This window comes from Aristolochia californica, unplaced genomic scaffold, assembly GCF_029961685.1.
Source record: "Aristolochia californica isolate CCGP_79_NKW_82.1479 unplaced genomic scaffold, dmAriCali1.0.hap1 SCAF_2, whole genome shotgun sequence".
In the NCBI taxonomy this organism is placed as follows: Eukaryota; Viridiplantae; Streptophyta; class Magnoliopsida; order Piperales; family Aristolochiaceae; genus Aristolochia; species Aristolochia californica.
The window spans coordinates 28,904,451-28,931,983 of record NW_027181881.1 but is presented as its reverse complement, the minus strand read 5'-3'; positions in this window follow the sequence as shown (position 1 = coordinate 28,931,983).

The window sequence follows — 27,533 nt, the reverse complement described above, 5'->3', positions numbered from 1 at the left end:
TTTCTTACAGAAATATAGCCTGTTACAAATGATAAATCACTTTACAATCATCTTTTATTGTATGGTTAGCTTTTTACAAATGGGTAAAATAATGGCTTTTTTTACTCGGGTAAATATCCTACCGTACGTTCACTGGAGAATTTAATCAGCGTTTGTAATTCTCTTTAAAAGGTTGTGATCCATAGGTCATTTGCATCTTTAACATGTTTCAAGCATCCATATTTATTTTTAAAACATGTGTAGAAGAAATCTCGTTCTTAAAAATTCCAAGCAATCAAGGGTTTAACTAGTGGAATTTCCCAAACTTGGATAACAAAACTTTTGTGGTCATTTTTGGTGTGTGAATAAAATTTCCTTACTAAAATCTATTATTGTTTTAATTTTTTTTCCCAGAAAAAAACTCTAAAATTTTCATTTCGTTGTGATCTATTTGCCTTTTTTGTTTACTGGGTGAAGGGAAAACGAAAACTCAAAGTTTTGATTTAACAAAAAGTATACATCCAAAATGGAAATGCACGATGCACAAATGTAGAGAGAGATAATTCCAAAGAGTGTCGGTATTTTTTAGGGATTGTAAACTCCTTTCAGTTTTTATATATCACGTTTTGGAATTGTCGGGAACAGGGGTAGGCGCGTGATTTTTAATTGAGTGTTGACTCCCAATCCATAAGTCGTTTCTTAAAAAAATATAGCTTGTTATGCATGATTAATCACTTTACAAATCATCAATGATTGAAAGGTTAGGTTTTTTGTAAATGGGCAAAATAATGGCTTGTTTGAGTCGGGTAAATATCCCACCGCACGTTCACAGGAGAATTTAATGAGTGTTTGTTATTCTATTTAAAAGGTTTGGATCCATAGGTCATTTGCATCTTTAACATGTTTCAAGCATGCATATCCATTTTTAAAACATGTGTAGAAGAAATCTCGTTCTGATAAAATTCCAAGCTATCAAGGGTTGAACTAGTGGAATTTCCCAAACTTTAATAACAAAACTTGTGTGTTCATTTGTGGTGTGTGAATAAAATTTCCTTACTTACATTTATTATTTTTTAAAATTTTTTCCAGGCGTAAACTCTAAATTTTGTATTTTGATGTGATATATTTACCTTTTTTTTTACAGGGTGAAGGGAGAGCGAAAAACTCAATGTTTTGATTTAAGAAAAAAGTTTAAATCTAAAATGGAAATGCACTATGCACAAATGTAGAGGGAGATAATTTCAAAGAGTGTCTGTAATTTTTAGGGATTGTAAACTCTTTTCAGTTTTTATATATCACGTTTTGCAATCGTCGGGAAGTGGGAAAGGCGGGGGATTTTTAACTGAGTGTTGAGTCTACATCCATAAGTCATTTCTTACAAATATATAGCCCGTTACGCATGATAAATGACTTTACAATCATATATGAATGTAAGGTCAGCATTTTGTGAATGGGCAAAATAATGGCTTGTTTGGCTCTGGTAAATATCCCATCGCATGTTCACTGGAGAATTTAGTTAGCGTTTGTTATTCTCTTTAAAAGGTTTGGATCCATAGGTCATTTGCATCTTCAACATGTTTCAAGAATGCATATCCATTTTTAAAACATGTGTAGAAGAAATCTCATTCTTATAAAATTCAAAGTTATCAAGGGTTGACCTAGTGGAATTTCCCAAACTAGGATAACAAAAAACTTTGTGTTCATTTGTGCTGTGTAAATAAAATTTTCGTACTTACATATGTTATTGTTTTAAATTTTTCCCATGCATAAACTTTAAAATTTTCATTTTGTTGTAATCTATTTGCCTATTTTGTTTACGGAGTGAAGGGAGTGCGAAAATTCACTGTTTTGATTTAAGAAAAAAGTATACATCTAAAATGGTAAAGCACAATGCACACATATAGAGAGAGATAATTCCAAAGGGTGTAGCTAATTTTTAGGGAAAGTAAAATCTTTTCAGTTTTTATATATCAGGTTTTGCAATTGTCTGGAAAAGGGGGAGGCGGGGGATTTTTAACTAAGTGTTGACTACAAATCCATAAGTCATTTCTTACAAAAAATATAGCCCGTTACGCATGATCAATCACTTTAAAATCATCTATGATTGTTAGTCAGGTTTTTGTGAATGGGCAAAATAATGGCTTGTTTGACTCGGGTAAATATCCCATCGCACGTTTACTAGAGAATTTAATGAGTGTTTGTTATTCTCTTTAAAAGGTTTGGATCCATAGGTCATTTGCATTTTCAACATGTTTCAAGCAACCATATCAATTTTTAAAACTTGTGTTGAATAAATCTCGTTCTTTTAAAAATCCAAGCAATCAAGGGTTGAACTAGTTGAATTTCCAAAACTTAGATAAAAAAACTTTTGGGTTCATTTGTGGTGTGTGGATAAAATTTCCTTACTTATATTTGTTGTTTTTTTAAATTTTTTTCTTGCATAAACTCTAAAATTTTCATTTTTTTATGATCTATTTGCCTTTTTCGTTTACGGGGTTAAGGGAGAGCGAAAACTCAAAGTTTTGATTTAATAAAAAAGTACACATTTAAGATGGAAATGCACAATGAAAAAATGTAGAGAGAGATAATTCCAAAGAGTGTGTAATTTTTTGGGATATTAAACTCTTTTCAGGTTTTAGATATCAGGCTTTGCAATCATCGGGAAAAAGGGGAGGCGGGGCATTTTTAACTGAGTGTTGACTCCCAATCCATAAGTCATTTCTTACAAAAATATAGCCCGTTACGCATGATAAATCACTTTAAAATCATCTATAATTGTTAGGTCGGCTTTTTGTCAATAGCAAAATAATGGCTTGTTTGACTCGGGTAAATATCCCACCGCACGTTCACTGGAGAATTTAATGAGCGCTTCTTATTCTCTTTGCAAGGTTTGGATCCATAGGTCATTTGCATCTTCAACATGTTTCAAGCATGCATATCCATTTTTAAAACATGTGTAGGAGAAATCTTGTTCTTATAAAATTTCAAGCTATCAAGGGTTGAACTAGTGGAATTTCCCAAACTAGGATAATAAAACTTTTGTGTTCATTTGTGGTGTGTGAATAAAATTTCCTTACTTACATTTTTTATTGTTTTAAATTTTATCCATGCATAAACTCTTAAATTTTCATTTTGTTGTGATCCAATTGCCTATTTTTTCTCGAGGTGAAGGGAGAGCCAAAACTCAAAGTTTTGATTTAAGAAAAAAGTATACATCTAAAATGGTAATGCTCAATGCCCAAATTTAGAGAGAGATAATTCAAAAGAGTGTCGGTAATTTTTAGGGATTGTAAACTCTTTTCATTTTTTATATATCATTTTTTCAATCGTCTAGAAAATGGAGAGGCGGGGGATTTTTAACTGTGTGTTGACTCCCAATCCATAAGTCATTTCTTAAAAAATATAGCCCATTACGCATGATAAAACAATTTACAATCATCTATGATTCCTAGGTCAGCTTTTTGTGAATGGCCAAAATAATGGCCTGTTTGACTCAGGTAAATATCCCACCGCACGTTCACTGGAGAATTTAATGAGCGTTTTTTATTCTCTTTAAAAGGTTTGGATCCATAGGTCATTCGCATCTTCAACATGTTTCAATCATGCATATCTATTTTTAAAACATGCGTAGAAGAAATCTCGTTCTTATAAAATTCCAAGCTATCAAGGGTTGAACTAGTGGAATTTTCCAAACTTAGATAACAAAACTTTTGTGTTCATTTGTGGTATGTGAATAAAATTTCCTTACTTACATTTGTTATTGTTTTAAATTTTTTTCCATGCATAAACTCAAAAAATTTCATTTTGTTGTGATCTATTTGCCTTTTTTGTTTTTGGGGTGAAGGGAGAGCGAAAACTCAAAGTTTTGTGTTAAGGAAAAAGTATGCATCTAAAATGGATATGCACAATGCACAAATGTAGAGAGATATAATTCCAAAGAGTGTCTGTAATTTTTAGGGATTGTAAACTCTTTTCAGTTTTTATATATCAGGTTTTGCAATTGTCGGGAAAAGGGTGAGGTGGGGGATTTTTAACTGAGCATTGACTCCCAATCCATAAGTCATTTCTTACAAAAAGATAGCCCGTTACGCATTATAAATCACTTTACAATCATCTATAATTGTTAGGTTAGTATTTTGTGAATGAGCAAACTAATGGCTTGTTTGACTCGGGTAAAATATCCAACCGCACGTTCACTGGAGAATTTAATGAGTGTTTGTTATTCTCTTGAAAAGGTTTTGATGCATAGGTCATCTGCATCTTTAACATGTTTCAAGCATGCATATCCATTTTTGAAACATGTGTAGAACAAATCTCGTTCTTATAAAATTCCAAGCTATCAAGGGTTGAACTAGTGGAATTTCCCAAACTTGGATAACAAAACTTTTGTGTTCGTTTGTGGTGTGTGAATTAAATTTCCTTACTTACATCTCTTATTTTTTTATTTTTTTCCTTGCATAAACTCTAAAATTTTCATTATGTTGTGATCTATTTGCCTTTTTTTGTTTACGGGGTGAAGGGAGAGCGAAAACTCAAAGTTTGGATTTAAGAAAAAAGTATATAACTAAAATGGAAATGCACAATGCAAAAATATAGAGAGATAATTCCAAAGTGTGTCTGTAATTTTTAGGGATTGTAAACTCTTTTCAGTTATTATATATCAGGTTTTGGAATCGTTGGGAAAAGGAGGAGGCGTGGGATTTTTTAACTGAGTATTGACTCATAATCCATAAGTCATTTCTTACGAAAATATAGCCCGTTATTCATGATAAATCACTTTACAATCATCCATTATTGTTAGGTCAGCTTTTAGTAAATGGGCAAAATAATGGCAGGTTTGACTCGAGTAAATATCGCACTGCACATTCACTGGAGAATTTAATGAGCGTTTGTTAATCTCTTTAAACTGTTTGGATCCATATGTCATTTGCATCTTTAACATGTTTCAAGCATGCATATCCATTTTTAAAACATGTGTAGAAGAAATCTCGTTCTTATTAAATTCCAAGCAATCAAGTTTTGAACTAGTGGAATTTCCCAAACTTGGATAACAAATTTTTGTGTTTGTTTGTGGTCTGTGAATAAAATTTACTTACTTACATTTGTTATTGTTTTAATTTTTTTTCATGCATAAACTCTAAAAGTTTCATTTTGTTGTGATGTATTTGGCTTTTTTGTTTACGGAGTGAAGTTAGAGCGAAAACTAAAAGTTTGATTTAAGAAAAAAGTATACATCTAAAATGGAAATGCACAACGCACAAATGTAGAGAGAGATAATTCAAACGAGTGTCTGTAATTTTTTGGGATTGTAAACTCTTTTCAGTTTTTATATATCAGGTTTTGTAATCGTCAGGAAAAGGGGTAGGCGGGGAATTTTTTAACTGAGTGTTGACTCCCAATCCATAAATCATTTCTTACAAAATATAGCCCGTTAAGTATGATAAATCACTTTACAATCATCCATGATTGTTTGGTCAGCTTTTTGTAAATGGGCAAAAGAAATGCTTGTTTGACTTAGGTAAATATCCCCCCGCATGTTCACAGGAGAATTTAATGCACGTTTGTTATTCTCTTTAAAAGATTTGGATCCTAAGGTCATTTGCATCTTTAACATGTTTCAAGCATGCATATCCTTTTTTAAAATATGCGTAAAAGAAATCTCGTTCTTATAAATTCCAAGCAATCAAGGGTTGAACTAGTGGAATTTCCCAAACTTGGATAACAAAACATTTGTGTTCGTTTGTGGTGTGTGAATAAAATTTCCTTAGTTAAATTTGTTATTTTTAAAATTTTTTCCATGCATACACTCTAAAATTTTAATTTTGTTGTGATCTATTTGCCTTTTTTTGTTTACGAGGTGAAGGGAGAGCGAAAGTTAAAAGTTTTGATTGAAGAAAAAAGCATACATCTAAGATGGAAATGCACAATGCACAAATGTAGAGAGAGATAATTCCAATGTGTGTCTGTAATTTTTAGGGATTGTAAACTCTTTTCAGTTTTTATATATCAGGTTTTGCAATCGTCGGGAAAAGGGGGAGGCAGGGGATTTTATAAGTGAGTGTTGACTCCCAATCCATAAGTCTTTTCTTACAAAAATATAGCCCGTTAAGTATGGTAAATCACTTTACAATCATCCATGTTTGTTAGGACAGCTTTTTGTAAATGGGCAAAATAATGGTTTGTTTGAGTCGGGTAAATATCCCCCCGCACGTTCAATGAAGAATTTAATGAGCATTTGTTATTCTCTTTAAAAGGTTTGCATCCATAGGTCATTTGCATCTATAACATGTTTCAAGCATGCATATCCATTTTTAAAACTTGTGTAGAAGAAATTGAGTTCTTATAAAATTCCAAGCTATCAAGGGATGAACTAGTGGAATTTCCCAAACTTGGTTAACAAAACTTTTGAGTTCTTTTGTGGTGTGTGAATAAAATTTCCTTACATACAATTGTTATTGTTTTAAATTTTTTCCATGCATAAACTCCAAAATTTTCATTTTCTTGTGATCTATTTGCATTTTTTGTTTACACGGTGAAGGGAGAGTGAAAACTCAAACTTTTGATTTAAGAAAAAAGTTTACATCTAAAATGGAAATGCACAATACACAAAAGTAGAGAAATATAATTCCAAAGAGTGTCTGTAATTTTTAGGGATTGAAAACTCTTTTCAGTTTTTATATATCAGGTTTTGCAATCGTCAGGAAAAGCGGGAGGCGAAGGATTTTTTAATTGAGTGTTGACTCCCAATCCATAAGTCATTTCTTACGAAAATATAGCCCATTATGCATGATAAATCACTTTACAATCATCCATGATTGTTAAGTCAGTTTTTTTTGTAAATGTGCAATACAATGGCTTGTTTGACGTAGGTAAACCCACCGAACATTCACTGGAGAATTTAATGAGCGTTTGTTATTCTCTTGAGAAGGTATGGATCCATAGGTCATTTGCATCTTTAACATGTGTAGATGAAATCTCGTTCTTGTAAAATACCAAGCAATCAAGGGTTGAACTAGTGGAATTTTCCAAATATAGATAACAAAACTTTTTGGTTCATTTGTGGTGTGTGAATAAAATTTCCTTACTTACATCTGTTAGTTTTTTAAATGTTATCCTTGCATAAACTCTAAAATTTTCATTTTGTTGTGATCTATTTGCCTTTTTTTGTTTACGGGGTGAAAGATGAGCGAAAAGTCAAAGTTTTGATTTAAGAAAAAAGTATACATCTAAAATAGAAATGCACAATGCACAAATGTAGAGAGATAATTCCAAAGAGTGTCTGTAATTTATAGGGATTGAAAACAATTTTCAGTTTTTATAAATCAGGTTTTGCAATCGTTGGGGAAAGGGGGAGGCGGGGGATTTTTTAATTGAGTGTTGACTCACAATCCATTAGTCATTTCTTACAAAAATATAGCCTGTTATGCATGATAAATCACTTTATGATCATCCATTATTGTTAGGTCAGCTTTTAGTAAATGGAAAAAATAATGGCTTGTTTTACTCGGGTAAATATCCCATCGCACGTTCACTGGAGAATTTAATGACCGTTATTTATTCTCTTTAAAATGTTTGGATCCATACGTCATTTGCATCTTTAACATATTTCAAGCATGCATATCCATTTTTAAAACATGTGTAGAAGAAATCTCGTTGATATAAAATTCCAAGCAATCAAGTTTTGAACTAGTGGAATTTCCCAAACTTGGTTAACAAAACTTTTGTGTTCGTTTGTGGTGGGTGAATAAAATTTCCTTACTTACATTTTTTTATTGTTTTAAATTTTTTCGATGCATAAACTCTAAAATTTTCATTTTGTTGTGACTATTTGCCTTTTTTGTTTATGGGGTGAAGGGAGAGCAAAAACTCAAATTTTTTATTTAAATAAAAAAGTATACATCTAAAATGGAAATGCACAATGCACATATGTAGGGAGAGATAATTCCAAAGAGTGTCTGTAATTTTTAGGGATTGTAAACTTTTTTCAGTTTTTATATATCAGGTTTTGCAATCGTCCGGAAAAGGAGAAGGCGGGGGATTTTTTAATTGAGTGTTGACTCCCAATCCATAAGTCATTTCTTACGAAAATATAGCCCATTATGCATGATAAATCACTTTACAATCATCCATGATTGTTAAGTCAGTTTTTTTTGTAAATGTGCAATACAATGGCTTGTTTGACGTAGGTAAATATCCCACCGAACATTCACTGGAGAATTTAATGAGCGTTTGTTATTCTCTTGAGAAGGTATAGATCCATAGGTCATTTGCATCTTTAACATGTTTCAAGCATGCATATCCATTTTTAAAACATGTGTCGAAGAAATCTCGTTCTTATAAAATTCCAAGCAATCAAGGGTTGAACAAGTGGAATTTCCCAAACTTGGATAACAAAACTTTTGTGTTCATTTGTGGCCTGTGAATAAAATTTTCTTACTTACATTTTTTATTGTTTTAAATTTGTTGCATGTATAAACTCTAAAATTTTCTTTTTGTCGTGATCTATTTACCTTTTTTGTTTACAAAGTGAAGGGAGAGTGAAAACTCAAATTTTTATTGTGATCTATTTGCCTTTTTTTGTTTACGGGGAGAAGGGAGAGCGAAAACTCAAAGTTTTGATTTAAGAAAAAAGTTTACATCTAAAATGGAAATGCACAATGCACAAATGTAGATAGAGATAATTCGAAAGAGTGTCTGTAATTTTTAGAGATTGTGAGCTCTTTTAGGTTTTTAAATATCAGGTTTTGCAATCGTCGGGAAAAGTGGGAAGCGGGGGATTTTATAACCGAGTGTTGACTCCCAATCCATGAGTAATTTCTTAAAAAAATATGACCCGTTACCCATGAAAATCACTTTACAATCATCCATGATTGTTACGTCAGCTTTTTGTAAACGGGCAAAATAATGGCTTGTTTGACTCGGGTAAAAATCCCACCGCACGTTCACTGAAAAATTTCATGAGCGTTTGTTATTCTCTTTAAAAGGTTTTGATCCATAGGAAATTTGTATCTTTAACATGTTTCAAGCATGCATATCCATTTTTAAAACATGTGTAGAAGAAATCTCGTTCTTATAAAAAAAATTCCATGCATAAACTCTAAAATTTTCATTTGTAGTGATCTATTTGCCCTTTCTGTTTACGGGGTGAATGGAGAGTAAAAACTCAAAGTTTTGATTTAAGAAAAAAGTATACATCTAAAATGGAAATGCACAGTGCACAACTGTAGAGAGAGATAATCCCAAAGAGTGTCTGTAAATATTAATTATTGTAAACTCTTTTTAGTTTTTATATATCAGGTTTTGCAATTGTTGGGAAAAGGGGGAGGCGGGGGATTTTTAACTGAGTGTTGACTCCCAATCCATAAGTTAATTCTTAAAAAAAATAGCCCGTTACACATGGCAAATCACTTTACAATCATCCATGATTGTTAGATCAGCTTTTTGTAAATGGGCAAAATAATGGCTTGTTTGACTCAAGTAAATATCCCACTGCACGTTCACTGGAGAATTTAATGAGCGTTTGTTATTCTCTTAAAAAGGTTTGGATCCATAGGTCATTTGCATCTTTAACATGTTTCATTTTGTAGTGATCTGTTTGCCTTTTTTGTTTACTGGGTGAAGGGAGAGCGAAAACTCAAAGTTTAGATTTTAGAAAAAAGTATACATCTAAAATTGAAATGCAAAATGCACAAATGTAGAGAGAGATAATTCCAAAGAGTGTCTGTAATTTTTTTGGATTGTAAACTCTTTTTAGTTATTATATATCAGGGTTGGCAATCGTCGGGAAAAAGGGGGAGGCGGGTGGATTTTTAACTGAGTGTTGACTCCCAATCCATAAGTCATTTCTTCCAAAAATTTAGCCCGTTACGCACGATAAATCACTTAACAATCACAGGAGAATTTAATAAGTGTTTTTTTTTCTCTTTAAAAGGTTTGGATCCAAAGGTTATTTGCGTCTTTAACATGTTTCAAGCAAGCATATCCATTTTTAAAACATGTGTAGAAGAAATATCGTTCTTATAAAATTTCAAGCTATCAAGGTTTGAACTAGTGGAATTTCCCAAACATGGATAACAAAACTTTTGTGTCCGTTTGTGGTGTGTGAATAAAATTTCCTTGCTAACATTTGTTATTGTTTTAAATTTTTTCCATGCATAAACTCTAAAAGTTTCATTTTGTTGTGATTTATTTGCCTTTATTTCTTACGGGGTGGAGGGAGAGCGAAAACTCAATGTTTTGATTAAAGAAAAAAGTATACATGTAAAATGGAAATGCACCATCCACAAATGTAGATAGAGATAATTCCAAAGAGTGTCTATAATTTTTAGAGGTTGTAAACTCTTTTCAATTTTTATATGTCAGGTTTTGCAATCGTCGAGAGGCGGGGGATTTTTAATTAAGTGTTGACTCCCAATCCATAAGTCATTTCTTACAAAAATATTGCCTGCTCCGCATGATAAATCACTTTACAATCATCCATGATTGTTAGGTCATCTTTTTGTAAATGGGCAAAATAATGGCTTGTTTGACTCGGGTAAATATCCCCCCACACGTTCACTGGAGAATTTAATGAGCGTTTGTTCTTCTCTATAAAAGGTTTGGATCCATAGGACATTTGCATCTTTAAAATTTTTTAAGCATGCATTTCCATTTTTAAAACAGGTGTGGAAGAAATCTCGCTGTTATAAAATTCCAAGCTAGTTAGGTTTGAACTACTAGAATTTCCCAAACTTGGATAACAAAACTTTTGTGTTCATTTGTGGTGTGTAAAAATAATTTCCTTACTTACATTTGTTATTTTTTTACATTTTTTCAATGCATAAACTATAAAATTTTCATTTTGTTGTGATTTATTTGCCGTTTTTGCTTACAGGGTGAAGGGAGAGCGAAAACTCAAAGTTTTGATTTAATAAAAAAGGTTACATCTAAAATGGAAATGCACAAAGCATAAATGTTGAGAGAGATAATTCCAAAGAGTGTCTGTAATTTTTAGGGATTGTAAACTCTTTTCAGTTTTTATATATAGGGTTTTACAACCGTTGGGAAAAGGGGGAGGCGGGGGACTTTTAACTGAGTTTTGACTCCCAGTCCATAAGTCTTTTCTTACAAAAATATTGCCCGTTACAGATGATAAATCACTTTAAAATCATCCAAGATTGTTAGGCCAGCTTTTTGTAAATAGGCACAATAATGGGTTGTTTGGCTCGGGTAAATATCCTACCTCACGTTCACTGGAGAATTTGATGAGCATTTATTATTCTATTTAAATGGTTTGGATCCCTGGGTTATTTGCATCTTTAACATGTTTCAAGCATGCATATCCATTTTTAAAACATGTGTAGAAGAAATCTCGTTCTTATAAAATTCCAAGCTATCAAGGGTTGAACTATTGGAATTTCCCAAACTTGGATAATTAAACTTTTGTGTTCATTTGTGGTGTGTGAATAAAATTTCCTTACTTACATTTGTTATTGTTTTAAATTTTTTCCATGCATAAACTCTAAAATTTTCATTTGGTTGTGATCTATTTGCATTTTTTTTACGGTGTGAAGTGAGAGCGAAAAACTCAAAGTTTTGATTTAAGAAAAAAGTATACATCTTAAATCGAATTGCACCATGCACAAATGTAGAGAGAGATAATTCCAAAGAGTGTGTATAATTTTTTTGGGATTATAAACTCTTTTCTATTTTTATATATCTGGTTTTGCAATCGTAAGGAAAAGGGGTAGGCGGGGGATTTTTAACTGAGCGTTGTCTCCCAATCCCTAAGTCATTTTTTATAAAAATTTAGCCTGTTACGCATGATTAATCACTTTACGATCATCCATGATTGTTAGTTCAGGTTTTTGTAAATGCGCAAAATAATGGTTTGTTTGACTCGGGTAAATATCCCACCGCACGTTGACTAGAAAATTTAAAGAGTGTTTGTTATTCTCTTTAAAAGGTTTGGATCCATAGGTCATTTAAATCTTTAACATGTTTCAAGCATGCATATCCATTTTTAAAACATGTAGAAGAAATTTTGATCTTATAAATTCCAAGCTATCAAGGGTTGAACTAGTGCAATTTCCCAAACATCGATAAAAAAACTTTTGTGTTCATTTGTAGTGTGTGAATAAAATTTCCTTACTTATATATGTTATTGTTTTAAATTTTTTCCATGCATAAACTCTAAAATTTTCATTTTGTTGTGATCTATTTGCCTTTTTTGCTTACGGGGTGAAGGGAGAGCAAAAACTCAAAGTATTGATTTAAGAAAAAAGTATACATCTAAAATGAAAATGCACAATGCACAAATGTAGACAGAGATAATTCCAAAGAGTGTCTGTAATTTTTAGGGATTGCAAACTCTTTTCAGTTTTTATATATCAAGTTTTGCCATCATCGATAAAAGGGGGAGGTGGGGGATTTTTAAATGAGTGTTGACTCCCAATCCATAAGTCGTTTCTTACAAAAATATAGCCCGTTACACATGATAAATCACTTTACAATCATCCATGATTGTTAGGTCAGCTTTTTTTTAAATGGGCAAAATAATGGCTCTTTTGACTTGGGTAAATATCCCACCGCACGTTCATTGGTGAATTTAATGAGCGTTTGTTATTCTCTATAAAAGGTTTGGATCCATAGGTCATTTTCATCTTCAACATGTTTCAAGCATGCATATCCATTTTTAAAACATGTGTAGAAGAAATCTCGTTCTTATAAAATTCCGAGCTATCAAGGGTTGAACTAGTGGAATTTCCCAAAATTGGGTAACAAATTTTTGTGTTCGTTTGTGGTATGCGAATTCAATTTCCTTACTTACATTTGTTATTGTTTTAAATTTTTTCCATGCATAAACTATAAAATTTTCATTTTGTTGTGATCTATTTGCCTTTTTTGTTTACGGAGAGGGAAAATTCAAAGTTTTGATTTAAGTAAAAAAGTATACATCTAAAATGGAAATGCACAATACAAAAATTTAGAGAGAGATAATTCCAAACAATGCCTGTAATTTTTTGGGATTGTAAACTCTTTTCAGTTTTTATATATCAGGTTTTGCAATCGTTGAGAAAAGGGGGAGGCAGGGGATTTTTAACTGAGTCTTGACTCCCAATCCATAAGTCATTTCTTACAAAAATATAGCCTCTTACGCATGATCAATAACTTTACAATCATCCATGATTGTTACGTAAGATTTTTGTAAATGGGCATAATAATGGCTTCTTTGACTCGGGTAAATATCCCACCGCATGTTCACTAGAGAATTAATGAGCGTTTGTTATTCTCTTTAAAAGGTTTGGATCCATAGGTCATTTGCATCTTTAACATGTTTTAAGCATGCATATCCATTTTTAAAAAATGTGTAGAATAAATCTCGTACTTATAAAATTCCACGCCATCAAGGGTTGAACTATTGGAATTTCCCAAACTTGTATAACAAAGCTTTTGTGTTCATTTGTGGTGTGTGAATAAAATTTCCTTACTTACATTTGTTATTGTTTTAGATTTTTTCCATGCATGAACTCTAAAATTTTTATTTTGTTGTCATCTATTTGCCTTTTTTGTTTACAGGGGTGTAGGGAGAGCGAAAATTCAAAGTTTTCATTTAAGAAAAAAAGTATACATCTAAAATGGAAATGCAAAATGCACAAATGTATAGAGAGTTAATTCAAAAGAGTGTCTGTAATTTTTAGGGATTGTAAACTCTTTTCAGTTTTTATATATCAGGTTTTGCAATCGACGGGAAAAGGGGGAGGCAGGGGATTTTTAACTGAGTGTTGACTCCCAATCCTTAAGTAATTTCTTACAAAAATATTGCCCGTTACGCATGATAAATCACTTTACAATCAACCATGATTGTTAGGTCATCTTTTTTGGAATGGACAAAATAATGGCTTGTTTGACTCGGTAAAATATCCCACCGCACGTTCACTGGAGAATTTAATGAGCGTTTGTTATTATCTTTAATAGGTTTTGATCAATAGGTCATTTGCATCCTTAACATGTTTCAAGCTTGCAGATCCATTTTTAAAACATGTGTAGAAGAAATCTCGTTCTTATTAAATTTCAAGCTATCAAGGGTTGAACATGTGGAATTCACCAAACTTGGATAACAAAGCTTTTGTGTTCGTTTGTTGTTGTGAATAAAATTTCCTTACATACATTTGTTAATATTTTAGATTTTTTCCATGCATAAACTCTAAAAATTTTATTTTGTTGTGATCTATTTGCCTTGTTTATTTATTGGATGAAGGGAGAGCGAAAAACTCAAAGTTTTGATGTAAGAAAATTGTATACATAAAAAATGGAAATGCACCAAGCACAAATGTAGAGAGAGACAATTCCAAAGAGTGTTTGTAAATTTTAGGGATTGTAAACTCTTTTCAGTTTTTATATATCAGGCTTTGCAATCATTGGGTAAAGAGGAAAGCAGAGGGATTTTGAACTGAGTGTTGACTCCCAATCCATAAGTCATTTATTACAAAAATATAGTCATTACGCATGATAAATCATTTTACAATCATCCATGATTGTTAGGTTAGCTTTTTGTTAATGGGCAAAATAATGACTTGTTTGACTCGGGTAAATATCCCACCGTACGTTCACTGGAGAATTTAATGAGCATTTGTTATCCTCTTTAAAAGGTTTGGATCCATAGGTTATTTGCATCTTTAACATGTTTCAAGCATGAATATCCATTTTTAAAACATGTGTAGAAGAAATCTGTTACTTCTAAAATTCCAAGCTATCAAGGGTTGAACTAGTGGAATTGCCAATACTTTGATAACAAAACTTTTGTTTTCATTTGTGGTGTGTGAATAAAATTTCCTTACTTAAATTTGTTATTGTTTTAAATTTTTTCCATCCATAAACTCTAAAATTTTCTTTTTGCAGTGATCTATTTGCCTTTTTTGTTCACGGGGTGAAGGGAGAGCGAAAAAATCAAAGTTTTGATTTAAGAAAAAAGTATACATCTAAAATGGAAATGCACAATAGACAAATGTAGAGAGAGATAAATCCAAAGAGTGTCTGTAATTTTTAGGGATTGTAAACTCTTGTCAGTTTTTATGTATCAGTTTTTGCAATCGTCAGGAAAAGAGGGAGGCTGGCAATTTTTAACTGAGTGTTGACTCCCAATCCATAAGTCATTTCTTACAAAAATATACCCCCTTACGCATGATCAATCACTTTACAATCATCCATGATTGTTAGGTTAGCTTTTTGTAAATTGGCAAATAAATGGCTTGTTAGACTCGGGTCAGTATCCCACCACACGTTCATCGGAGAATTTAATGAGCGTTTGCTATTCTCATTAAAAGGTTTGGATCCATAGGTCATTTGCATCTTTAACATGTTTCAAGCATGCATATCCATTTTTAAAACATGTGTAGAAGAAATCTCGTTCTTATAAAATTCCAAGCTATCAAGGGTTGAACTAGTGGAATTTCCCAAACATGGACAACAAAACTTTTGAGTTACTTTGTGGTGTGTGAATAAAATTTCCTTACTTAAATTTGTTATTTTATTAAATTTTTTCCATGCATACACCATTAAATTTTCATTTTGTTGTGACCTATTTCCCTTTTATTGTTTACGGGGTGAAGGGAGAGTGAAAACTCAAAGTTGTATTTAAGAAAAAAATATACATCTAAAATGAAAATTCACAATGCACAAATGTAGAGAGAGATAATTCAAAAGAGTGTGTGTATTTTTTAGAGATTATAAACTCCTTTTAGTTTTTATATATCACGTTTTGCAATCGTCGGGAAAAGGGGGAGGTGGGGGATTTTTAACTGAGTGTTGGTTTAGGGTTGTCATTTGTTACAAAAATATAGCCCGTTATGCATGATAAATAACTTTACAATCATCCATGATTGTTAGGTCATCTTTTTGTCAATGGGCAAAATAATGGCTTATTTGACTCAGTTAAATTTCCCACCGCACGTTCACTGGAGAATTTAATGAGCGTTTGTTATTCTCTTTAAAAGGTTTGGATCCATAGGACATTTGCATATTTAACATGTTTATGGTTACATATCCATTTTTAAAACATGTGTAGTAGAAATCTCGTTCTTATAAAATTCCAAAGTATGAAGGGGGAACTACTGGAATGTACCAAACTTGGATAACAAAGCTTTTACGTTCATTTGAGGTGTGTGAATAAAATTTCCTTACTTACATTTGTTTTAAATTTTTTCAATGCATAAACTCTAAAATTTTAATTTTGTTGTGATCTATTTGCCTTTTTTGTTTATGGGGTGAAGGGAGATCGAAAAACTCAAAGTTTTGATTTAAGAAAATAGTATACATCTAAAATGGAAATGCAAAATGCAAAAATGTAGAGAGAGATAATTCCAAAGAGTGTCTGTTAATTTTAGGGATTGTAAACTCTTTTCAGTTTTTATATATTAGGTTTTGAAATCGTTGGGAAAAGGGGGAAGGTAGGGATTTTTAACTGAGTGTTGACTCCCAATCCATAAGTCATTTCTTAAAAAAATATAGCCCATTACGCATGCTAAATCACTTTACAATCATCCATGATTGTTAGGTTAGCTTTTTGTAAATGGGCAAAATTATGGTTTGTTTGACTTGGGTAAATATCCCACCACACGTTCACTGGAGAATTTAATGAGCGTTTGTTATTCTCTTTAAAAGGTTTGGATCCATAAGTCATTTTCATCTTTAACATTTTTAAAGCATGCATATCCATTTTTAAAACATGTGTAGAAGAAAACTCGTTCTTCTAAAATTCCAAACTATCAAGGGTTGAACTAGTGGAATTACCCAAACTTTGATAACAAAACTATTGTGTTCATTTGTGGTGTGTGAATAAAATTTCCTGAATTACTTTTTTTATTTCTTTAAATTTTTTCCAAGCATAAACTCTAAAATTTTCATTTTGTAGTGATCTATTGGCCTTTTTTGTTTACGGGGTGAAGGGAGAGCGAAAAAATCAAATTTTTGATTTAAGAAAAAAGTATACATGTAAAATGGAAATGAACAATGCACAAATGTAGAGAGAGATAATTCCATAGAGTGTCTGTAATTTTTAGGGATTGTAAACTCTTTTCAATTTTTATATATCAGGTTGTGCAATCGTCAGGAAAAGGGGGAGGCTAGCGATTTTTAAATGAGTATTGACTCCCAATCCATAAGTCATTTCTTAAAAAAATATAGCCCATTGCTCATGCTAAATAACTTTACAATCGTCCATGATTGTTAGGTCAGCTTTTTGTAAATCGGAAAATAAATGGCTTGTTACACTCGGGTAAATCTCCCACCGTACTTTCACTGGAGAATTTAATGAGCATTTGTTATTCTCTTTAAAATTTTTGTATCCATAGGTCATTTGCATCTTTAACTTGTTTCAAGCATGCATATCCATTTTTAAAACATGTGTAGAAGAAATTTTGTTCTTATAAAATTCGAAGCTATCAAGGGTTGAACTAGTGGAATTTCCCAAACATGGATAACAAAATTTTTTTGTTCATTTGTAGTGTGTGAATAAAATTTCCTTTCTTACATTTGTTATAGTTTTAAATTTTTTCCATGCATAAACTCCAAATATTTCATTTTTGTTGTGATTTATTTGCCTTTTTTGTTTACGGGGTGAAGGGAGAGCGAAAAACTCAAAGTTTTGATTTAAGAAAAAAGTATACAACTGAAATGGAAATGCACAATGCACATATGTAAAGAGAGATAACTCCAAAGAGTGTGATTAATTTTTAGGGATTGAAACTCATTTCATTTTTTATATATCAGGTTTTGCACACGTCGAGAAAAGGGGGAGGCGGGGGATTTTTAACTGAGTGTTGACTCCCAATTCATAAATCATTTCTTACAAAAATATAGCCAGTTACACATGATAAATCACTTTACAATCATCCATGATTGTTAGGTCAGCTTTTTGTAAATGGGCAAAATAATGGCTTGTTTGACTCGGGTAAATATCCCACCGCACGTTCACTGTAGAATTTAATAAGCGTTTGTGATTCTCTTTAAATGGTTTGGATCCATTGGTCATTTGCATCTTTAAAATATTTCAAGCATGCATATCCATTTTTAAAACATGTGTAGAAGAAATCCCGTTCTTATAAAATTCAAAGGTATCTAGGGTTGAACTAGTGGAATTTCCCAAACTTGGATAAGAAAAATTTTGATGGTCGTTTTTGGTGTGTTAAAAAAATTTCGTTACTTACATTTGTTAATGTTTTAAAATTTTTCCATGCATAAACTCTATCATTTTCATTTTTTTGTGATCTATTTACCTTTTTTGTTTATGGGGTGAAGGGAGAGCGAAAACTCGAAGTTTTGATTTAAGAAAAAGTATACATCTAAAATGGAAATGCACAATGCAAAAATGTAGAGAGAGATTATTCCAAAGATTGTCTATAATTTTTAGGGGTAGTAAACTCTTTTTCAGTTTTTATATATCAGGTTTTGCAATCGTCGGGAAAAGGAGGAGGCCGGGGATTTTTAACTAAATCCAATCCTTAAGTAATTTATTAAAAAAATATAGCCCATTATGCATGATAAATCACTTTACAATCAACCATGATTGTTAGGACAGCTTTTTGAAAAATGGGCAAAATAATGGCTTGTTTGATTCGGGTAAATATCCCACCGCACGTTCACTGGAGAATTTAATGAGTGTTTGTTATTCTCTTTAAAAGGTTTGGATCCATAGGTCATTTGCATATTTAAAATGTTTCAAGCATGCATATCCATTTTTAAAACATGTCAAGAAGAAATCTCGTTCTTATAAAATTCCAAGCTATCAAGGGTTGAACTAGTGGAATTTCCCAAACTTGGATAAGAAAACTTTTATGTTCGTTTGTGGCATGCGAATACAATTTCCTTACTTACATTTGTTATTGTTTTAAATTTTTTCCATGCATAAACTTTAAAATTTTCATTTTGTTGTAATCTTTTTACCTTTTTTGTTTACGAGGGGTGAAGGGAGAGCGAAAACTCAAAGTTTTGATTTAAGAAAAAATTATACATCTAAAATTGAAAATCAAATGCACAAATGTAGAGAGTGATAATATGAAAGAGTGTCTGTAATTTTTAGGGATTTTAAAATCTTTTTAGTTTTTATATATCAGGTTTGGGAATTGTCGGGAAAAGGTGGAAGCAGGGAATTTTTAACTAAGTCCAATCCATAAGTCATTTCTTTAAAAAATATAGCCCGTTACGCATGATAAATCACTTCACAATCATCCATGATTGTTGGGTCTGTTTTTTCTAAATGGGGAAAATAATGGCTTGTTTGACTCGGGTAAATATCCCATCGCACGTTCACTGGAGAATTTAATGAGCATTTGTTATTCTCTTTAAAAGGTTTGGATCCATGTTTCAAGCATGTATATCCATTTTTAAAACATGTGTAGAAGAAATCTCGTTCTTATAAAATTCCCTGCTATCAAGGGTTGAACTAGTGGAATTTCCCAAACTTGGATAACAAAACTTTTGTGTTTGTTTGTGGTGTGTGAATAAAATTTCCTTATTACATTCGTTATATTTTTAAATTTTTTCCATGCAGAAACTCTAAAATTTTTATTTTGTTGTGAGCTATTTACCTTTTTTGTTTACAGGGTGAAGGGAGAGCAAAAACTCAAAGTTTTGATTTTAGAAAAAAGTATACATCTAAAATGGAAATGCACAATACACAAATGTAGAGAGAGATAATTCCAAAGAGTGTCTATAATTTTTAGGGATTGTAAACTCTTTTCAGTTTTTATATATCATGTTTTGCAATCGTAAGGAAAAGAGGATGCGGGGGATTTTTAACTGAGTCCAATCCATTATTCATTTCTGTAAAAAATATAGCCTGTTACGCATGATAAATCACTTTACAATCATCCTTGATTGTTAGGTCAGCTTTTTGTAAATGGGCAAAATAATGGCTTGTTTGACTCGGGTAAATATCCCACCGCACGTTCACTGGAGGAATTTAATGAGCGTTTGTTATTTTATTTAAAAGGTTTGGATCCAAAGGTCACTTGCATCTTTAACAAGTTTCAAGCATGCATTTCCATTTTTAAAACGTGTAGAAAAAATGTCGTTCTTATAAAATTCCAAGCTATTAAGAGTTGAACTAGGAAAATTTCCCAAACTTGGATAACAAAACTTTTTTGTTCATTGGTGGTGTGTGAATAAAATTTCCTTACTTACATTTGTTATTGTTTTAAATTTTTTCCATGCATAAACTCTAAAATTTTCATTATGTTGTGATCTATTTGCCTTTTTTGTTTACGGGGAGAAGCAAGAGCGAAAACTCAAAGTTTTGATTTAAGAAAAAAGTATACATCTAAAATGTAAATGCACAATGCACAAACGTAGAGAGAGATAATTCCAAAGAGTGTCTGTAATTTTTTGTGATTTTAAACTCTTTTCAGTTTTTATATATCAGGTTTTACAATCGTCGGGAAAAGGGGGAGGCGGGGGATTTTTAACTGAGTCCAATCCATAAGTCATTTCTTAAAAAAATATAGCCTGTTACACATGATAAATCACTATAAAATCATCCGTAATTTTTAGGTCAGCTTTTTGTAAATGGGCAAAATAATTGCTTGTTTGACTCGAGTAAATATCCTACCGCAAGTTCGCTGGAGAATTTAATGAGCGTTTTTTATTCTTTTTAAAAGGTTTGGATCCCTTGGTCATTTACATCTTAAACATGTTTCAAGCATGCATATCCATTGTTAAAACATGTTTAGAAGAAATCTCGTTCTTATAAAATTCTATGCTATCATGGGTTAAACTAGTGGAATTTTCCAAACTTGGATAACAAAAATTTTGTGTTCGTTTGTGAATAAAATTTCCTTACTTACATTTATTATTGTTTTAAATTTTTTCCTTCCATAAACACTAAAATTTTCATTTTGTTGTGATCAATTTGCCTTTTTTGTTTACGGGATGAAGGATGAGGGAAAAACTCAAAGTTTTGATTGAACTAAAGAGAATACATCTAAAATGGAAAATGCACAATGCACAAATGTGGAGAGAGATATTTCCAAAGAGTGTTTGTAAATTTTTTGGATTGTAAACTCTTTTCAGTTTTTATATAACAGGTTTTGCAATCGTCGGGAAAAGGGGAGGCGGGGGATTTTTAACTGAGTCCAATCCATAAGTCATTTCTTACAAAAATATAGCCCATCACACAGTATTAAATCACTTTACATTCATCCATGATTGTTTGGTCAGCTTTTTGTAAATGGGAAAAATAATGGCTTGTTTGACTTGGGTAAATATCCTACCGCAGGTTCACTGGAGAATTTAATGAGCGTTTGTTAATCTCTTTCAATGGTTTGGATCCATAGGTCATTTGCATCTTTAACTTCTTTCAAGCATGCATATGTATTTTTAAAACATGTGTAGAAGAAATCTCGTTCATATAAAATTCCAAGCTATCAAGGGTTGAACTAGTGGAATTTCTCAGACTTGGATAACAAAACTTTTGCGTTCATTTGTGGTGTGTGAATAAAATTTCCTTACTTACATTTGTTATTCTATTAATGTATTTCCATGCATAAACTCTAAAATTTGCATTGTTTGTGATCTATTTGCCTTTTTTGTTTAATGGGGTAATAGAGAGCGAAGAACTCAAAGTTTTGATTTAAGAAAAAAATATACATCTAAAATGGAAAATGCATAATGCACAAATGTAGAGAGAGATAATTCCAACGAGTATCTGTAATTTCTAGGGATTTTAAACTCTTTTCAGTTTTTATATATAAGGTTTTGCAATCGCTTGAAAAAGAGGGAGGCGGGGGATTTTTAACTGAGTGTTGACACCCAATCCGAAAGTCATTTCTTACAAAAATATAGCTCGTTACTCATGATAAATCACTTTACAATCATCCATGATTGTTCGGTCAACTTTTTGTTAATGAGGAAAATAATGGCTTGTTTGACTCGGGTAAATATCCCACCGCACGTTCACTGGAGAATTTAATGAGCATTTTTTATTCTCTTTTAAAAGGTTTGGATCCATGTTTCAAGCATGTATATCCATTTTTAAAACATGTGTAGAAGAAATCTCGTTCTTATAAAATTCCCTGCTATCAAGGGTTGAACTAGTGGAATTTCGCAAACTTGGATAATAAAACTTTTGTGTTCGTTTGTGGTGTGTGAAAAAAATTTCCTTATTACATTCGTTATTGTTTTAAATTTTTTCCATGCAGAAACTCTAAAATTTTCATTTTGTTGTGTGCTATTTACCTTTTTTTGTTTACGGGGAGAAGGGAGAGCAAAAACTCAAAGTTTTGATTTAAGAAAAAAGTATACATCTAAAATGGAAATGCACAATACACAAATGTAGAGAGAGATAATTCCAAAGAGTGTCTGTAATTTGTAGGGATTGTAAACTCTTTTCAATTTTTATATATCATGTTTTGCAATCGTCAGGAAAAGAGGAGGCAGGGGATTTTTAACTGAGTCCAATCCATTCTTCATTTCTGTCAAAAATATAGCCTGTTACGCATGATAAATCACTTTACAATCATCCTTGATTGTTAGGTCAGCTTTTTGTAAATGGGCAAAATAATGGCTTGTTTGACTCAGGTAAATATCCCACCGCACGTTCACTGGAGGAATTTAATGAACGTTTGTTATTTTCTTTAAAAGGTTTGGATCCAAAGGTCATTTGCATCTTTAACATGTTTCAAGCATGCATTTCCATTATTAAAACATGTGTAGAAAAAATGTTGTTCTTATAAAATTCCAAGCTATCAAGAGTTGAACAAGTAAAATTTCCCAAACTTGGATAACAAAACTTTTTTGTTCGTCTGTGGTGTGTGAATAAAATTGCCTTACTTACATTTGTTATTGTTTTAAATTTTTTCCATACATAAACTCTAAAATTTTCATTTTGTTGCGATCTATTTGCCTTTTTTGTTTACGGGGAGAAGCTAGAGCAAAAACTCAAAGTTTTGATTTAAAAAAAAAAGTATACATCTAAAATGGAAATTCACAATGCACAAACGTAGAGAGAGATATTTCCAAAGAGTGTCTGTAATTTTTTGGGATTTTAAACTTTTTTCAATTTTTATATATCAGGTTTTACAATCGTCGGGAAAAGGGGGAGGCGGGGGATTTTTAACTGAGTCCAATCCATAAGTCATTTCTTACAAAAATATAGCCTGTTACACATGATAAATCACTATAAAATCATCCATAATTGTTAGGTCAGCTTTTTGAAAATGGGAAAAATAATTGCTTGTTTGACTCGGGTAAATATCCCACCGCAAGTTCGCTGGAGAATTTAATGAGCGTTTTTTATTCTCTTTAAAAGGTTTGGATCCCTAGGTCATTTACATCTTTAACATGTTTCAAGCATGAATATCCATTTTTAAAACATGTTTAGAAGAAATCTCATTCTTATAAAATTCAATGCTATCATGGGTTAAACTAGTGGAATTTTCCAAACTTGGATAACAAAAATTTTGTGTTCGTTTGTGGTGTGTGAATAAAATTTCCTTACTTACATTCGTTATTGTTTTAAATTTTTTCCTTCCATAAACACTAAAATTTTCATTTTGTTGTGATCAATTTGCCTTTTTTGTTTACGGGGTGAAGGGTGAGCGAAAAACTCAAAGTTTTGATTGAAGTAAAAAGAATACATCTAAAATGGAAAATGCACAATGCACAAATGTGGAGAGAGATATTTCCAAAGAGTGTTTGTAATTTTTTGGGATTGTAAACTCTTTTCAGCTTTTATATATCAGGTTTTGCAATCGTCGGGAAAAGGGGAGGCGGGGGATTTTTAACTGAGTCCAATCCATAAGTCATTTCTTACAAAAATATAGCCCGTCACACAGTATTAAATCACTTTACAATCATCCATGATTGTTTGGTCAGCTTTATGTAAATGGGAAAAATAATGGCTTGTTTGACTCGGGTAAATATCCTACCGCAGGTTCACTTGAGAATTTAATGAGCGTTTGTTAATCTCTTTAAATGGTTTGGATCCATAGGTCATTTGAATCTTTAACTTGTTTCAAGCATACATATGCATTTTTAAAACATGTGTAGAAGAAATCTTATTCTTATAAAATTCCAAGCTATCAAGGGTTGAACTAGTGGAATTTCCCAAACTAGGATAACAAAACATTTGTGATCACTTGTGGTGTGTGAATAAAATTTCCTTACTTACATTTATTATTTTTTTAAATATTTTCCACGCGTAAACTCTAAAATTTTCATTTTCTTGTTTTCTATTTGTCTTTTTCTCTTCCAGGGTGAAGGGAGAGCGAAAAACTCAAAGTTTAAATTTAAGAAAAAAATATACTTCTAAAATTTAAATGCGCAATGCAGAAATGTAGAGAGAGATAATTCCAAAGAGTGTTTGTAATTTTTAGGGATTGTAAACTCTTTTTAGTTTTTGTATATCAAGTTTTGCAATTGTCAGGAAAAAGGGGAGACGAGGGATTTTTAACTGAGTGTTGACTCCCAATCCATAAGTCAATTCTTAAAAGATATAGCCTGTTACGCATGATAAATCACTTTCCAATCATCCATGATTGTTTGGTCAGCTTTTTGTAAATGGGCACAATAATTGCTTGTTAGACTCGAGTAAATATCCCACTACACGTTCACTGGAGAATTTAATGAGAGTTTGTAATTCTATTTAAAAGGTTTGGATCCATAGGTCATTTGCATGTTTAACATGTTTCAAGCATGCATATCCATTTTTAAAACATGTGTAGAAGAAATCTCATTCATATAAAATTCCAAGGTATCAAGGGTTGAACTAGCGGAATTTCTCAAACTTGGATAACAAAACTTTTGTGTTCATTTGTGGTGTGTGAATAAAATTTCCTTACTTACATTTGTTATTCTTTTAATGTTTTTCCATGCATAAACTCTAAAATTTTCATTGTTTGTGATCCATTTGCCTTTTTTGTTTACTGGGTAATAGAGAGCAAAGAACTCAAAGTTTTGATTTAAGAAAAAAATATACATCTAAAATGGAAAATGCATAATGCACAAATGTAGAGAGAGATAATTCCAGAGAGATAACTCTTTTTAGTTTTTATATATAAGGTTTTGCAATCGTCTGAAAAAGTGGGAGGCGGGGGATTTTTAACTGAGTGTTGACTCCCAATCCGTAAGTCATTTCTTACAAAAATATAGCCCGTTACTCATGATAAATCACTTTACAATCATCCACGATTGTTAGGTCAACTTTTTGTTAATGAGAAAAATAATGGCTTGTTTGACTCGGGTAAATATCCCACCGCACGTTCACTGGAGTATTTAATGAGCGTTTGTTATTCTCTTTAAAAGGTTTGGATCCATAGGTCATTTGTATCTTTAACATGTTCCAAGAATGCATATCCATTTTTAAAACATGTGTAGAAGAAATCTAGTTCTTATAAAATTCCAAGGTATCAAAGGGTCAACTAGTGGAACTTCCCAAACTTGGATAACAAAACTTTTCTGTTCATTTGTGGGTGTGAATAAAGGTTCCTTACTTACATTTTTTATTGTTTTAAATTTTTTCCATGCATAAACTCTAAAATATTCATTTTGTTGTGATCTATTGGCCTATTTTGTTTACGGGGTGAAGGGAGAGCGAAAAACTCAAAGTTTTGATTTAAGAAAAAAGTATACATCTAAAATGGAAAAAGCACAATGCAAAAATTTAAAGGGAGATAATTCAAAAGATTGTCTGTAATTTTTAGGGTTTGTAAACTCTTTTCAGTTTTTATATATCAGGTTTTGCAATTGTCTGGAAAAGGGGGCGGCGGGGGATTTTTAACTTAATGTTGCCTCCCGATCCGTAAGTCATTTCTTATAAAAATTTAGCCCGTTACGCATGATACTTCACTTTACAATCATCCATGATTGTTAGGTCAGCTTTTTGTAAATGGGAAAAATAATGGCTTCTTTGACTTGGGTAAATATCCCACCGCACGTTCACTGGAAAATTAAATGAGCGTTTGTTATTCTCTTTAAAAGGTTTGGATCCATAGGTCTTGCATCTTTAACACGTTTCAAGCATGACATCCATTTTTAAACATGTGTAGAAGAAATCTCGTTCTTATAAAATTCCAAGTTATCAAGGGTTGAACTAGTGGAATTTCCCCAAACTTGGATAACAAAACTTTTGTGTTCATTTATGGCATGTGAATAAAATTTCCTTTCTTACATTTGTTATTGTTTTAAATTTTTTCCATGCATAAACTCTCAACTTTTTATTTTGTTGTGATGTATTTGCCTTTTTTGTTTAAAGGGTGATGGGAGAGCGAAAAACTCAAAGTTTTGATTTAAGGAAAAAGTATACTTTTGAAATGAAAAATGCACAATGCACAAATGTAGAGAGAGATATTTCCAAAGATGTCGATAATTTTTATGGACTGTAAACTCTTTTCTATTTTTATATATCAGGTTTTGCAATCGATGGGAAGAGGGGGAGGCGGGGGATTTTTAACTGAGTGTTGTCTCCCAATCCATAAGTCATTTCTTAAAAACATATAACCCATTACGCATGATAAATCACTTTACAATCATCCATGATTGTTAGGTCAGCTTTTTGTAAATGGGAAAAATAATGGCTTGTTTGACTCTGGTAAATATCCCACCGCACATTCACTAGAGAATTTAATGAGCGTTTGTTATTCTCTTTAAAAGGTTTGGATCCATAGGTCATATGAATCTCTAACATGTTTCAAGCATGCATATCCATTTTTAAAACATGTGTAGAAGAAATCTCGTTCTTATAAAATTCAAAGCTATAGAGGGTTGAACTAGTGGAATTTCCCAAACTTGGATAACAAAACTTTTGTGTTCATTTGTGGCGTGTAAATAAAATTTCCTTACTTACATTTGTTATTTTTTATAATTTTTTCCATGCATAAACTCTAAAATTTTCATTTTATTGTAATCTATTTGCCTATTTTGTTTACGGGGTGAAGGGAGAGCGAAATACTCAAAGTTTTGATTTGAGAAGAAAGTATACATCTAAAATGGAAATGCACAATGCAAAAATGTAGAGAGAGATATTTCCAAAGTGTGTCTGTAATTTTTAGGGATTGTAAACTCTTTTCAGTTTTTATATACCAGGTTTTGCAATCATCGTGAAAACGGGGAGGCTGGGGAGGCGGGGGATTTTAACTGAGTGTTAACTCCCAATCCATAAGTCATTTCTTACAAAAATATAACCCGGTACGTATGATAAATCACTTTACAATCATGCATGATTGTTAGATCAGCTTTTTGTAAATGGGCAAAATAATGGCTTGTTTGACTCGGGTAAATATCCCACGGCACGTTCACTGGAGAATTTAATGAGCGTTCGTTATTCTCTTTCAAAGGTTTGGATCCATAGGTCATTTTAATCTTTAACATGTTTCAAGCATGCATATCCATTTTTAAAACATGTGTAGAAGAAATCTCGTTCTTATAAAATTCCAAGCTATCAAGGGTTGAACTAGTGGAATTTCCCAAACTTGGATAAGAAAACTTTTGCGTTCATTTGTGGTGTGTGAATAAAATTTCCTTACTTACAGTTGTTATAGTTTTAAATTTTTTCCATGCATAAAATCGAAAATTTTCATTTTGTT